General features: G+C 38.6%; 1 protein-coding gene across 1 annotated transcript in view; it reads left to right on the top strand.

Annotated features, from left to right (window-relative positions):
• Positions 1-12,758, top strand: part of LOC124161153 (RYamide receptor) — a 657,512-nt gene that overhangs the window by 60,175 nt on the left and 584,579 nt on the right. The window contains exon 2 of the mRNA XM_046537388.1: positions 7,295-7,376. The gene's annotated coding sequence lies outside the window, so the exon portion shown is untranslated. The remainder of the gene's footprint in view (positions 1-7,294; positions 7,377-12,758) is intronic.

Here is a 12,758-nt window from a genome sequence, read left to right as displayed (position 1 = left end):
CCAAAAAATATCAAAGGGACAAAATAAAGAACTATGCAACATTAACATAATTTGGGGTACAGAGCGAACAGTCACGGAAGGGTTGACTGAGGAGATGCAACCTCAATTTTATGGACAGAAAATCCTTCAAAAATGTCTCCCCTACCACCTCCTGAAGTATAGTAGATTCCTCTTGAAACACTCTGTAGTGTCGTTACCCCAACTCTGCGGTAGGTGTCTTCACGCCAAGTTCAAGTTCATCTGAATTTTCAGCTGTGACTTGCCTGAAAAACCAGGAGAGCCCATGATGCTGTATGAGAAAAACATCCTCGTGATCCTTGGTATAGGGCAAGGAGAGTGAGTTACGCATTGCGAAATATGCCCTAGGTGTTGAAAACCCAAAAATATTGGGTAAAGAGAATAGGTATGGTGGTGTAATAGGAGGAGGTGACGACAGCTAAGGTAATATGCGCCATAGTCTTAAGAATACCTGTCTCTAGATACCTGTCCTTAGTGCCTTAAAATGGTGATATATATACTAATGCAATGACGGAGAGAGACATTGAATGATAGCACAGTATCAAATTATTCTTTTGCTAGTCGAGTTTAATTATAACCCTCATGACTTCTTAAGTTCTTCTCGTACTAATTAAGTTCTTTATTGCTTAGTCTTCAGTTGTATATGTTGTCATAAATGACAATTGAATGCCCTATCATCTATTTTCCGCGGTATAGTATTTAGATAAGGCCTACGGCATTAATGGTGATTTGCACCATGAAGAAAAAGGTAGGAAAGGAAAGGTGGAGAACTATCCTACCGCGACGTCTACTTTAGCCTGTTCTTAAGAATAGGTGTCAAGGATACTACGGCCTCAACCTCCCTCCGACAAACGGATTTCTGTGATTGAGGTTTTACTTAAAACTGTCAAGTAGAAACCGAGATGTCTCTGAGAATACGCCGTCTCCGTTCTCGCGATGGGAAGCTAACATTCTAGTCACTTTATCAATCCTAATCCGGAAAGAGAAAATATCCTATCCCAGGCTACATACAGTGGAGCATTGAAAATAGTGGAAAGACCAAAACATAAGAATCTTGAGGACGGCTGCTGAATTTGTGGCTCGTGGATTGATGCCACTAAAAGAAACGAGGTTGATTTTCTGAAATACTGAAAGCTTTGTCAATTTACCAAGTCTAATACCATTTAGGTAAGAGTAACCTCGAAGTCATCCGGGATCTAGGGTAAAATATGGTGTGTCACAGGGATCAATACTCTGCCCATTTTTATTAACTTCATTTGCTAATGGAATTTCATCTACGCAAGGCTCATTCATACACGAGTGCACTGACGATACTGCCATCGGAGCTACATCAGCCAATTGAGGGAAGAAATACACTTGGAGACTTAATAAACATAACTCATTCACACTTGGACGCAAATATGGACAAGTTAAAACGTCGAAGCTAAAATCACTCTCATTCCCTTGTCACGCAGACACATAAAATCTTCTCAGTTTATTGGAAAATTTATTGGTCAAAAGATGCAAAATATCTTTTCCTATTGATTTCACATTGTGTGTCTTGTGCTCACTGTTGAAGGCACTCTCTCAAATCGAATCTTGTTAATGTGATTCCACTTATATTCTACATTGAATTTGATTTTATGCGCGCATAGCCACGTAATATTCTCGTCGTCTATTATGCGATGCATCTCTTTCTTTTACTTCGTATGCGAACATGCCAATTAGTGTTTGCTTTGCATAACAGAGAGTTAACTAACAGAAAGTTGTGCGCACTAGAAATTGCTGTATTCATGTCAGCTCATCTTTCTCATGGCTCATAACACTCTGGTGGCAGTAGATTATACCGTGGAATCTTCCGTAATATGAGAGCTCTTGTATGAATCTTAATTCCAACTCGAGAGCAAATATTCATCGTTTAATATCGGAGATAATGTTGGAATTTTACGTAGTGTTTATTCAAATTGCTTCATCCATTAGTATTTGCGAGTTGGTGAGCCGTGGAGTCAACTCTTCGTGAAACGCGCTCATGTGTTTTGCGAAGTTTATTCATTCATTGCGAAGTTCCCGAGCGGGGGATTGCGACTTATTTGTTTGAGGTCGATGGGTGGTACCTTGACCGATTTTATCACTCGCGCGTGAAGCTAGATCTGTAGCTAACGTAAAACAAAGTGCAGAAATGTCGAGGTTTAAAGTCTTACTTGAGAGTAGCAAGACAAGTAACTGAATAATCAATAATTTTGAGTCTATGGGGTGATTGCGTATCTTAAGGTGCGTATACTCTGAGCAACATGTTACAGGAACAAATTATGTATAATATTTTTTACGAAAAAGTTACAAATCCTTGAAGCTTTTTTCACCCTTGTTTCATTTAACATTATGTTCTACTACAAAAATTTGTGTTATAAAACAAGGTTTTTATTTCCCACTCGAAGCGGGAAACCGAAAGCATGGTGTATAATACGATTTTATTTGCAACACAATGTTATGTCAAACATGTACACAGATTTGTAATTTTTTCGTAAAAAATGTTATTCGTAACTTTTATATAACATGTTATTCAGTATAAAAGCACCTTTAGCATTCGCACATTGTTGGGGACCTGTACGAAATATCAGGATATACAGTTTGTTGAATTGTAACTCTCTCTCTATCACTCCCATGGCCATTTGTACTCTAAATTGCATTTAGCCTCGCCAACTATCTGCCTCCAACTCTTTCTTGCTTCTGCATCCGACTCGCTGCCTCCCATTTTCTCTATATCAATCAGCTTCTCGTCCTTCCATCTTCCTGGAGGTCGTCTCCCATCAGGGTTTTCTGCTCATACTTGTTTTACCAGGGCCTCTTGCTCTCTTCGTATTATTTCCCCTGCCCATCGCAATCTGCGGCTCTTAGCTTCAGCTACTACGCATGGCGAGTCGAAAAGGTCTCTGATTTCCGTGTTGTGTTTTCTTCCCCAGGTTCCATTCTCTCTTGTTGGTACAAAAACTTTCCCTAACGCTTTATTTTCTAAGACAATTAATTTATTTTCCGTTCTTTTGTCGATAACCCATGATCCAGCTCTATATAGAACGATAGGTCTTATTTGTACAAAAGTATTTAGTTATATTTTCCTACACATTCACCAACTTAAACGAATTGAAATACAAATAAGGTCTAAACTTAGGGCCTATTTTACACGCTTTTGCTATGTTACATTCAAGTGGAGATCCGGATAGGAGCTAGGGGGAGCTATAGCCCCACCCCCTTGGGATGCTCAATTTACACTAGATAGAATCCTAATCTCAGCCCTTCCCCCCCTTGTCCCTATCCTGGATCCGCCACCGTATACCCATCTTCCCTTTCACCCGACACACGCGTCGCTACTTCTCCTCCCCCTTTTTTGTAGGCCATTAAGTACGGAAATCCCTAATCCTTTCCTTACTCTTACACTCATTCCTAAGCTTTTTGGCCGAACTCCGACCGTGGGAATTCCTCCCCTTAACCCTCTTCTCAGACGGTTGTATTTTTTAAAGAAAAAAATTATTTCGTGTGTTATTATTTGTTCTCAGTCTTTTATTCATATGTAGAAGATGATTACGTGCCACTTCGAAACCTAGGTTGTGAATTAAATATTTATGTGGAATTATCAATTTATATTTACATTTCATCATAATTTGCCAAAGTTATTAGTTTATTAGCGAAAGAGGATTGAAATAAATTTAATTTAAAATAGAGGGAGGTTTTTTACCTGTCAGTTTCCCTAATCTTCATGGCGTTTTTATAATGATAAATCAACGAGCACCGGCCATCTCAGACTTCCTTTGGCCAATTTTGTGTGCTTTTTCATTTTTGGAACAACTATGGGTAGCGATGAAAATGAACTCAAACAATTCCGTGTAAGCTGCTAATAGAATTTTCCTCTCTGATTCAATTAATGTTGTGTACCTTGCTCCAGTTTATGTGGTGACGAGTCATCAAGTATTAGCATCGAAAACATTATCCTTAATTGCTGCCCTAGTGACATGAGCTATCATTTTGAACAATGTGTACTTGCAATTCAATCGCCGCGGGGAATAGAGTATGTGCACCCGGGAGGAATACGGTTTAATTTAATGCAGTTTATTCGGTCAAGTGTATCATAAATACCATTACTTACGATTGGCAGCATTAATTGTAGCCTAGTTTGTGTAATAATTAATATTTAATATGCATTGTTTTCGCAAAGATATTGAGTAGACGAAAACGCTCATCTATTGGCTCCTCGATATGTGACGTCATTCTATTCCATCTCATTAGCGGGCAAGATGTTTTTCGTGTTATGATAGTGTTCAGTCGTATTAGTGATACAATGAACTACGTCTGCATTGGAAAAAATTGGTGGATCTGATCTGTGTAAAGGGAAATACGTTTAAGTGAATATCATGGAATCAGATTTCGTGAAGGTTTTTTCAAATAATATCCCGCAGGTGGATGATTCAATTATTGACCGTGCTGATTATGTTGGACTATACCTAAATGCCACGACACGAAGTTTTAATGTTGCGCTGTAGCTTTTTTTGTGTTGCCTCATTAATAATAAAGAGCAATCGACGGGAAACCTCATCAGAAATTAGGTCAAAGTGAATCAAGTAAGAGTGTTTGTAACAGTAGGTAACTGGCCAAAAGTTTGTAAGCACGATTCGAAGGTTTACGGAAGTAAGTGCCGGTGCGTAGATAGCTATCGATATTTGCATCATTACTTCGAATACCGATATTAATTTAATTTATCTATTTGACTATCTTCTCTTCTATTATTATTTAACCTACTGACTCGCGAAAAATAATTTTTCATAATGAGTTTTGGCCCGTAGTGACTGGATGAATATGACCATGGTTCACTATTCAATTGCCGCTACTGAAATGGGTTCTTCTTCTGGGCTATTCATGGTTTGAATCGTAAGCACAAATAACTGGAGTTACATTTTTGTCCACTATAAGCAGTGATTTGACCTTCATTTCTTTAAAAAACGCACTTTTTATCGACGTATTTGTTCTTTCGTAGAATTAATGTATTCAAAAAGCAGAGTTCTGATTATCTCAATGTTTCTACAAGTCATTTTCATTTCGCTAATAGAAATATGTCAGTCAGCTACACATTTGCTTGGTTGAGGTTTATGAATAGCATTTGAGAGGTATATCTTAAAATAATGTTATTGAAAACTTGGTGCGGATGTATGATCTTCTGATGGAAATCTCTCGGGCTGGAAATCAAATGTTTGGTTGTTAGATCAGATGATTACTTTTCATTCATTCGGTGTTTATATGCTTCTCGAAGCATTTGTTAGCACAATTTTAAAATTGGTTCATTTTAAATTTTTTCACAGTGCAAGTTTATAGGTTTTCAAGGCACAACTGTCTTGTTATGACTATCCATTAAGCGAGGAATCCCTGCGCGCGGTGCATTTCCAAAAGAGTAGTCCCGACTTGTGATACGTAATGATGAGCTTATTTCACACCCGATTTTGAAAATATTTGCATCATTGTATTTGCCATTAAATAACCAACATTTTTAATACCCAAACTATCACTTTTGATCGAAAATTGATTTTTCGTTTTTTTTTGTTATTAGTACGGGTACTTTTACTTACAATTTGTGACTTAGTTTTCACGAAGTCATAATATTAACTGGGATCGTCACTGCTTAAGTGCCTCTATTAATTTTTGTGTCAATATAAATCTGCAAACAAACGCAAAACCGAGAACCGAAGAGTGAGAAGTACTATTAGGTAGTTCAAGGTAGAAAAGTTGATATAGAGTCTTGTCGTCAGCGTAACCGAGAAATAAATGAATTAAAAGATGTAGATGATGGCATGTACACACGTTTAATCTAGTCCATAAACCATTCCATGGCTTCTGTCCGAACCCGATATACGCTGTAGAGGGGCTCACCCTAAAGAACATGGTATGCCTGAGAACACAATGACAAAACAAAATGACGTCACAGCTCTGAGAATATGGCCGACTGGTGTTTCAGCGCATCATTAATTTTGCAAATTTTAATAATTAATATCTCACTAAAAAGTACCTCACTATTCTCAGACTTGGAATTTAGCCTAATTGAGAAGTAAAATCTGATGCTTTCCCGGCGAATATGTTCAAAAAAGGCTATTCGGGCTTCCAGCCGGGTGGTCTCCCTCCATTCTGCCGACGTTTCGGAACACGAGTCGGGTTCCATCCTCAGGGCTAATGGTGAGTGGATGAAGTTTGCCAGCTTGTTTACTTTTCAGTTGGTTGTGAGGTCTAACGTGATTGGCTCGGAGGCAGCCAATCTTATTTTCTTAAGTGCCGGTTTCCATGCATTACTCAGTGAATACCCTGTGTCACGATTGAGGGTGTTAGTTGCCAGCCGGATCTCGATGGATTCCTTAACCAGTCTTTTCCAGAAATCAGTCTCGCGGCATAGAATTTTCACGTCATCCCACTTTACCCTATGATCAGATTCAATGGCGTGTTCTACAACCGCGGATTTTTCCGGTTGGCAGAGCCTAAGGTGTCTCTTATGTTCTTTTATCCTTGTATTGATAGTTCTCCCCGTTTCCCCCACGTAAACCTGCCCACACTCACAAGGAATTTGGTAGACCCCTGGAGTTTCAAAACCACAAGGATCCTTCGCTTTAAGAAGTAGATCTCTTAGTTTGGAGCATGGTTGGAAAACGGTGTCAATACTTTGTTTTTTGAGGATCCTTGAAATTTTCCCGGACACCGTAGACACATAGGGAATTTTGGCAATAGCGATAGCCTAATTGAGGTTTAAATATTTTTTAATATCACTTCCCAAAAAGGTGCACATACTCTATTGAGGTGGCATCAAGAAGCTTAAAAATATAAATCTGCATGCATAGGACCTATAATTCACTATTAAGGCCGTTTTACACGGTACACGGAATTTCGCAGGTTAGAGCTGCATTAATTTCTAAAATGGCGTGGAATTGCGCGAATGCATGAACAAAATTAGAACATGGGCTATTTTGCCGTCTCGCATCCACGCATTCTCGCATGTGGTCTAGCAAATCACCGCTTTACACGACGCAATTTTGATTGCACCTTCACACGTACGTCAGACTGCGCAATTCCGTGTACCGTGTAAAACGGCCTTTATACACGGTGCTATAATGTAAAATTTGGCATTACGTTATCACGTAAAGCTGAGCTTTTTCGCACTATGGCATACAGTTCATTTTATTCCGGCTGCTAAAAATTATGTGTATATAATTAGGATTTTGTTTTATTATGATGATTTTGTATGTACTTATGATATGTATTCTTTTGATTGTAGGAAGAAAAACGCTTTCATTCGTTGAGAGGAGGAGAACGCGGACGTAGTTTCTACCAGTTTCTTCGTTGGACCTTCAAAGTCGGTGAGTTTATCAGCCAGTAATGGACTTGAATGTGGATTACGTAACGTTCATTCATTGATTTTACGCTCAATGTTTCAATGGCTTCAATGTTTTTCTTTGGATAATTAGCTTGGTTCACTTTCACGTATTGATGATATCACTGGTTTGTCCAGACAATTGCGATAAAATTAATCGGAGGTAGAAAAACAAGTTCAGTGTTTCATTTGTGAAGTAAAGCTTCTATATAGTTGATCCTGATGCTATTTAAAGCGGTATGGCAATTATTAGTCATTCTTTAATTATTGTAGCTCATTGGTTTTCACTATCGATACTTTGTTCTCGGATATTGAAATTCATTAACGACCCTTCCCCTAAAGACTGGGCTTATTCTCTCTCCTCACTGGGTCGTGATACATTAGACATAGGAAAATTATATGACCTGTAAAGATTGTATGATAGGTTCAAGAACAAGGAAAATAAGTGTCTTAACGATTCCGCTACAAAATCGAAAAACTTATGCATTTAGCGATGACATGAAGAGAGAAGAAATATACAGCGGTCATTTTGACCGGCCAGTGGTTAAAAGAAGAATGAGAAAAACTTCTTAAACCCATATTCGCCGATAAAAGAAGAATTTTCCGTAGTTTCCTTTCATAAAATTCGGAAAGGTCGTTAAAATATATACTTTTATTCGTGTTTATACTTAATCGGCAACTGTTGAGAAAAGTAAAGAGCGGTCAAAATGTGGCGGTTCTAGGGCTAAATTCTCTCTGATTTAACCTTGCATATCATTGGTGATTGGTATTCTATACCACGTGCTTGGAAAAGGGACTGATGGAGGATTCATCGCATACGGAATTACTGAATGTGAGCGAGCCCTTTTTCGAGGGTTGCGGCATTTTGCTTCCGTAACCAAAACTTTCGCTCGAGGCCCTGGTTTTAATTAAATCCAGCCCTCCTTTTGAGCAGCTCCTACGAAGAAGCATTATTGAATAATTTTCCATTTTTCGATTGCAGCATGCTCCAGATTTATGATTCTGATATTCCGCTCAGATCCCTTGGCCATAATTACGCCTCAGGAATATATGCGTGGCTTAATGAACGTCTATTCTTGTACCTTGCCGGATAAACAGCTTATTTGCGTTCAGCTTTGTGGTAATTTTTTACTTGCTAGAGTTGAGTTTAGATTTATGCCTACAGAGACGCCTTTTTTGGATCATATTAATCGAGTAATGAGATCATCCGAGCTTTTATTTTATTTGTGTTATTGCGAGTATTTTCAATTAGAGCTCACATTTATTGTTTTTATTTACGAATTAAATGTTATCGGCAATGATAGATACTTTTCAAGGCGTTCTCGCTGGAGTTTGTCGCAGAAAAATTATCGCAGATAAAATTAATGTTCATAATTGTTACTCGATCGTGAGTTATTACCAGGGATGGCAGGTAAAACAAATCGAAAAAGTTTCGTTTCGACCCGGCGGGAAACGAAAATACGAGACCTAGGTTTATTTTCGTTCCCGCACGAAATTAAAATCACCAAGGAGTTTAGTTTCGACTTGGGACGAAACTTTACTCCCGGAAACGAAACTAAATTGATCGAAACTCCGCTGCTCATACTTAAGTTTCGATCCCAGAAGTTGAGTGGAGGGGGGGTAAGAGGGAATAGTTTTAACCCCTTGCGTTTGAAATACGTGTAGAGAGGTTAAAAATTCGAGCTTCAAAATCGAATGGCCAGTTTGCGTTCACCGTTTTCCTGTTTGTGGTAAACCTATGAGTGTGTGAGTCATTTAGAAACTGTTTGAAGGTGAAGCACGTGGTCCCTCTGGTGCGAAACATTATCTACGTCTCGTTTCCTCCCATAGTTTAATTTTAGTTTTGACTCCAAGTACTTTAGACTCCGATTACATTTCGACCCTGAGTTTACCTCCCCGTGTTCAAATCCATTTCGTTTCGCTCCGACATTTAGTTTCGTTCCTGGGAACGAAACTATTGAAATTTTACTGGTTTTGACTTTCGTTTAGTTTTGATAGGCATCAAAATTTTTTTATTCCCTATGAATCTAAATTAGGCGCCCTTAAAAATACCATTTGGAGAAAGGCTCTCGGTGAATAAAATTGCATTAAATAAATTCACGAAATTACTTTATGACCGTAAGATCTTCTATCGGCGCAAAATAAGGTCGAACGCTCAACTTATTTTTTTATGAAATTATTCCGGGAGCTCTGTAGGGTCTTGTCATTAACCGGTTTGCTCATATTTTATTAGACCACAGCAATGAATCATTAAACATTGTTTAAACATAAATTTCCAGCTTCTACGGTCGAAAGATTGAAGAAGAACACACGAAAAACTATGAGAACGGCAAAATGGTCGACTTCCTCATCTTCCCCGCGGCAATGCACACCACCAGAGTTGCGATTTTTGTTTCTGTGTTTTTTCTTAGGTTAGAGGAATCCTTACATGATGTGCTTGGAAATATTTTTTTCGTGTAGCATATGTAAATTCGATATTCACCTACTTTTCTACACCTTGGAATTGAAATCAACCTTTCGGCCTTTCAAAAAAATCAAATAATGCGTGAAATTTAATTTTAAAGGATTATTTTCAATGCGAAGATGTCGTTATTTCCATAAAAATACAATGAACTGTATTAATTAAATATTTTGCCCGTGATGAGATGAAGTTTTCACCGTATCGCCGATCTCATAGGACCGTTTTTCGCGTGCTCTTCGTTACTCTTTCTACCGTAGAAACTAAACGTTTCCGTTTCATTAATCTTTAATTATTTATTGTTGTAGTCAACAAAAAACGATATATGAAAAGATCCTATTGAGATCCCGGAAGAATTTCATACTAATGCTTAAAATTCAGCGTTCTACCTTTTTTCGGCGATAGTAATGCATTTATTCTAGTATACCGGGACTAGCCACGGTGGTATCTTTACGAAGTCTAACGCAATTCACAAACGTAAGGAATTCCACAGAGGAAAAATCATTCGCATAGATCGTGATTTCTAAGCTTGAACCCTCGGTTTCCAGCCGAGTGCTTTAGCCAGTTAAGCTACCGAGGAGTTGATCAGTCCACTGTGTTCCACACGATTGGTTGCTTAACTAGCCAAAGAACTCGGCCGGAATCGGAGGGAGGTTTATCAATTGATTTCGCGGTTGTTTTGCCATTGGCCTCCAAATTTCGAGAAAAATTTTCGTATAAAATTCAACAGATATTTGAAAATGAAAAACAAGAAGCAGTACCGTTGCAGTTACCTTAAATTTACTCCGGTAAATGGGAAAACAAAGCTTCTAGGGACTGCGTGCAGCGTATTTGAAAAAACAAGAAAGATTATCTGAACAAGATATGTGCTGTTGTTAACTAACTTGTTTATTGAAATAAAGAATCACTTACTGTCTACCAGGGCTAATGAAAATCTGCAGCGCCTTTACCGTTGGATTTTTAGTAACTTTTGTGCATTGAAAAAATGTGTACACATTTTTAAATTATTTATGCATATTTTTTTCTATAAGTTTAGGTAGATTTGCAAGGAGCATGTGTGAATTATATTGGCTGTCTCCTTTCTTTTTATGTGCTTTCCTCTTCAATTTAAATACGCACTACTCCCTTTCATCATGTCTATAAATCCAACCGCCTTCCTTTCCCTGCGCCTTTTAACGAAAATCCATCCCTCCAGCGCGGTTTGTAACATCTCCCTCCGCTAGCTACTCAATCTACCCAAGCATCGTATTCCTCGTTCCCCATCTAGAAGCCGCCTCTCAGCGGCGTAGCCAAGAATTTTATTCGGGCAAGGGGTCCAAAACCAGGGGGGGAAATTTTTTAAAAGCCGGGTACTAAGTAGAGGATTTATAACTATTTTTCAACTCGTTCAAGTTCAGCAACATCTTGTCCGATAGTGTCCGAAAATATCCACAGGGAAGAATGACGCCTCGTTAGCTTAACTGGCTAAAGCACTCGACCGGAAATCGGGGTATTCGGGATCGAATCCCGGTCAAGGCGAATGATTTTTTCTCTGTGGATCTTTCCCACATTTTTGAACTCTTTCATAACCGAAAAAACTTTATTTTTCATAGAAATATTTATTAAATTCATGATTTTTCAATATTTGTTTTTTTGTGATGCAAATTAAGTGTGCTTTTATATTTCGGGGAGGGAGAGGTGGACCCTCCGGTCCGTCCTCGCTACGCCACTGCTGCCTCTCCTCACCCGCCTCATCTAGCTTTTCTTTGCTTCCATTCCTCACCGTGCATTTTGCTTTATCCATTCACCTGCACTCCCACAACTCGAACGTCTCCAGTTTCTTTTCGCACTTCTTCATTAGTGTCTGCACCGTGATGCACAACCGTCCACACCAGACTCCTCACTAGCCTTTTCTTAAAAAGTTCTTTCATAACGATTCCCTCATCAGCTCTCTCCGGTTCACAAAAGTTTCGATACTAACGAAGTTCTATTTTTTTGTAACTTTATTTTTGTGCCCGTTTAACTCTGATGTGCTTTCCAAATTACTGAGCTGATCCACCCAATCAAGTTTGTGACCACGTAACTTACCATGGAATGTCACATTCCTTTTCCATAATGTATCACAAAATCGCATGAATATAGTATGCTTGTGAACTATTTACCTTACGCTGCTTATCAAACGCATCAGTTAGTGCCAATTAATAGTGCCGCGAAGCTATCTGATTTTAGCATCTTTGGTTCCCGCCTCTTACTCATCCCACAACTCCCGCAAAGTTTCCTCTGCACCCTCGACAGAAATTAGGGGTGACAATTGAAAAATGTTTTAAAAATTGAATACAACTGTAATGCATGTTAATTTCGCAGCAATGTCTTCGTTATCTTTTCCCTACGTTCTTCCACTTCACCTGCTCATTAGTATGTCATGTACATCCCGTATTTCGAATGGGAAAGCTCTTCCGAGGATATTGTCTTATCGTGTTAAGTAAAATGCTGTGCTGCTTTCGTTAGCAAATAAATGAGGAAAAAAAACAAAGTAATATTTCCGTACCAGCCGTGTAGCTATAAATGTGAAAATGAGGAAATGAGAATTTTTCCGCCCAAGTTATCGTCAGTTGGTAAGTAACGTCATTAGCAATCTGCCTCCCACTTTCATGGAGAACGACATTGATTATTGAATCGAGGAGTAGTGGGGAAGCGGCAAAACGCACGGTATAAATTTGTGACGTCATCAACTTATGTGCGAAAGGGCTAAGGCCGTCGATTTTTCATCGCAAATAGCGTGATAAGGAGAAGACGGATCGATAAACGGAAGAAAAAATTTTTTCTTTTTTATCCAAACTCTATCAAAAGGGACAATAATGCGAAAATGAACCGATTCTATTGATGAGCAAATTATGGATGAAGTGTTGCTTTTGCTTCCGTCTTGATTTT

The sequence above is a fragment of the Ischnura elegans genome, chromosome 6 (assembly GCF_921293095.1).
Source record: "Ischnura elegans chromosome 6, ioIscEleg1.1, whole genome shotgun sequence".
Taxonomy (NCBI): Eukaryota; Metazoa; Arthropoda; class Insecta; order Odonata; family Coenagrionidae; genus Ischnura; species Ischnura elegans.
This window is presented reverse-complemented; position numbering and strand designations above follow the sequence as displayed.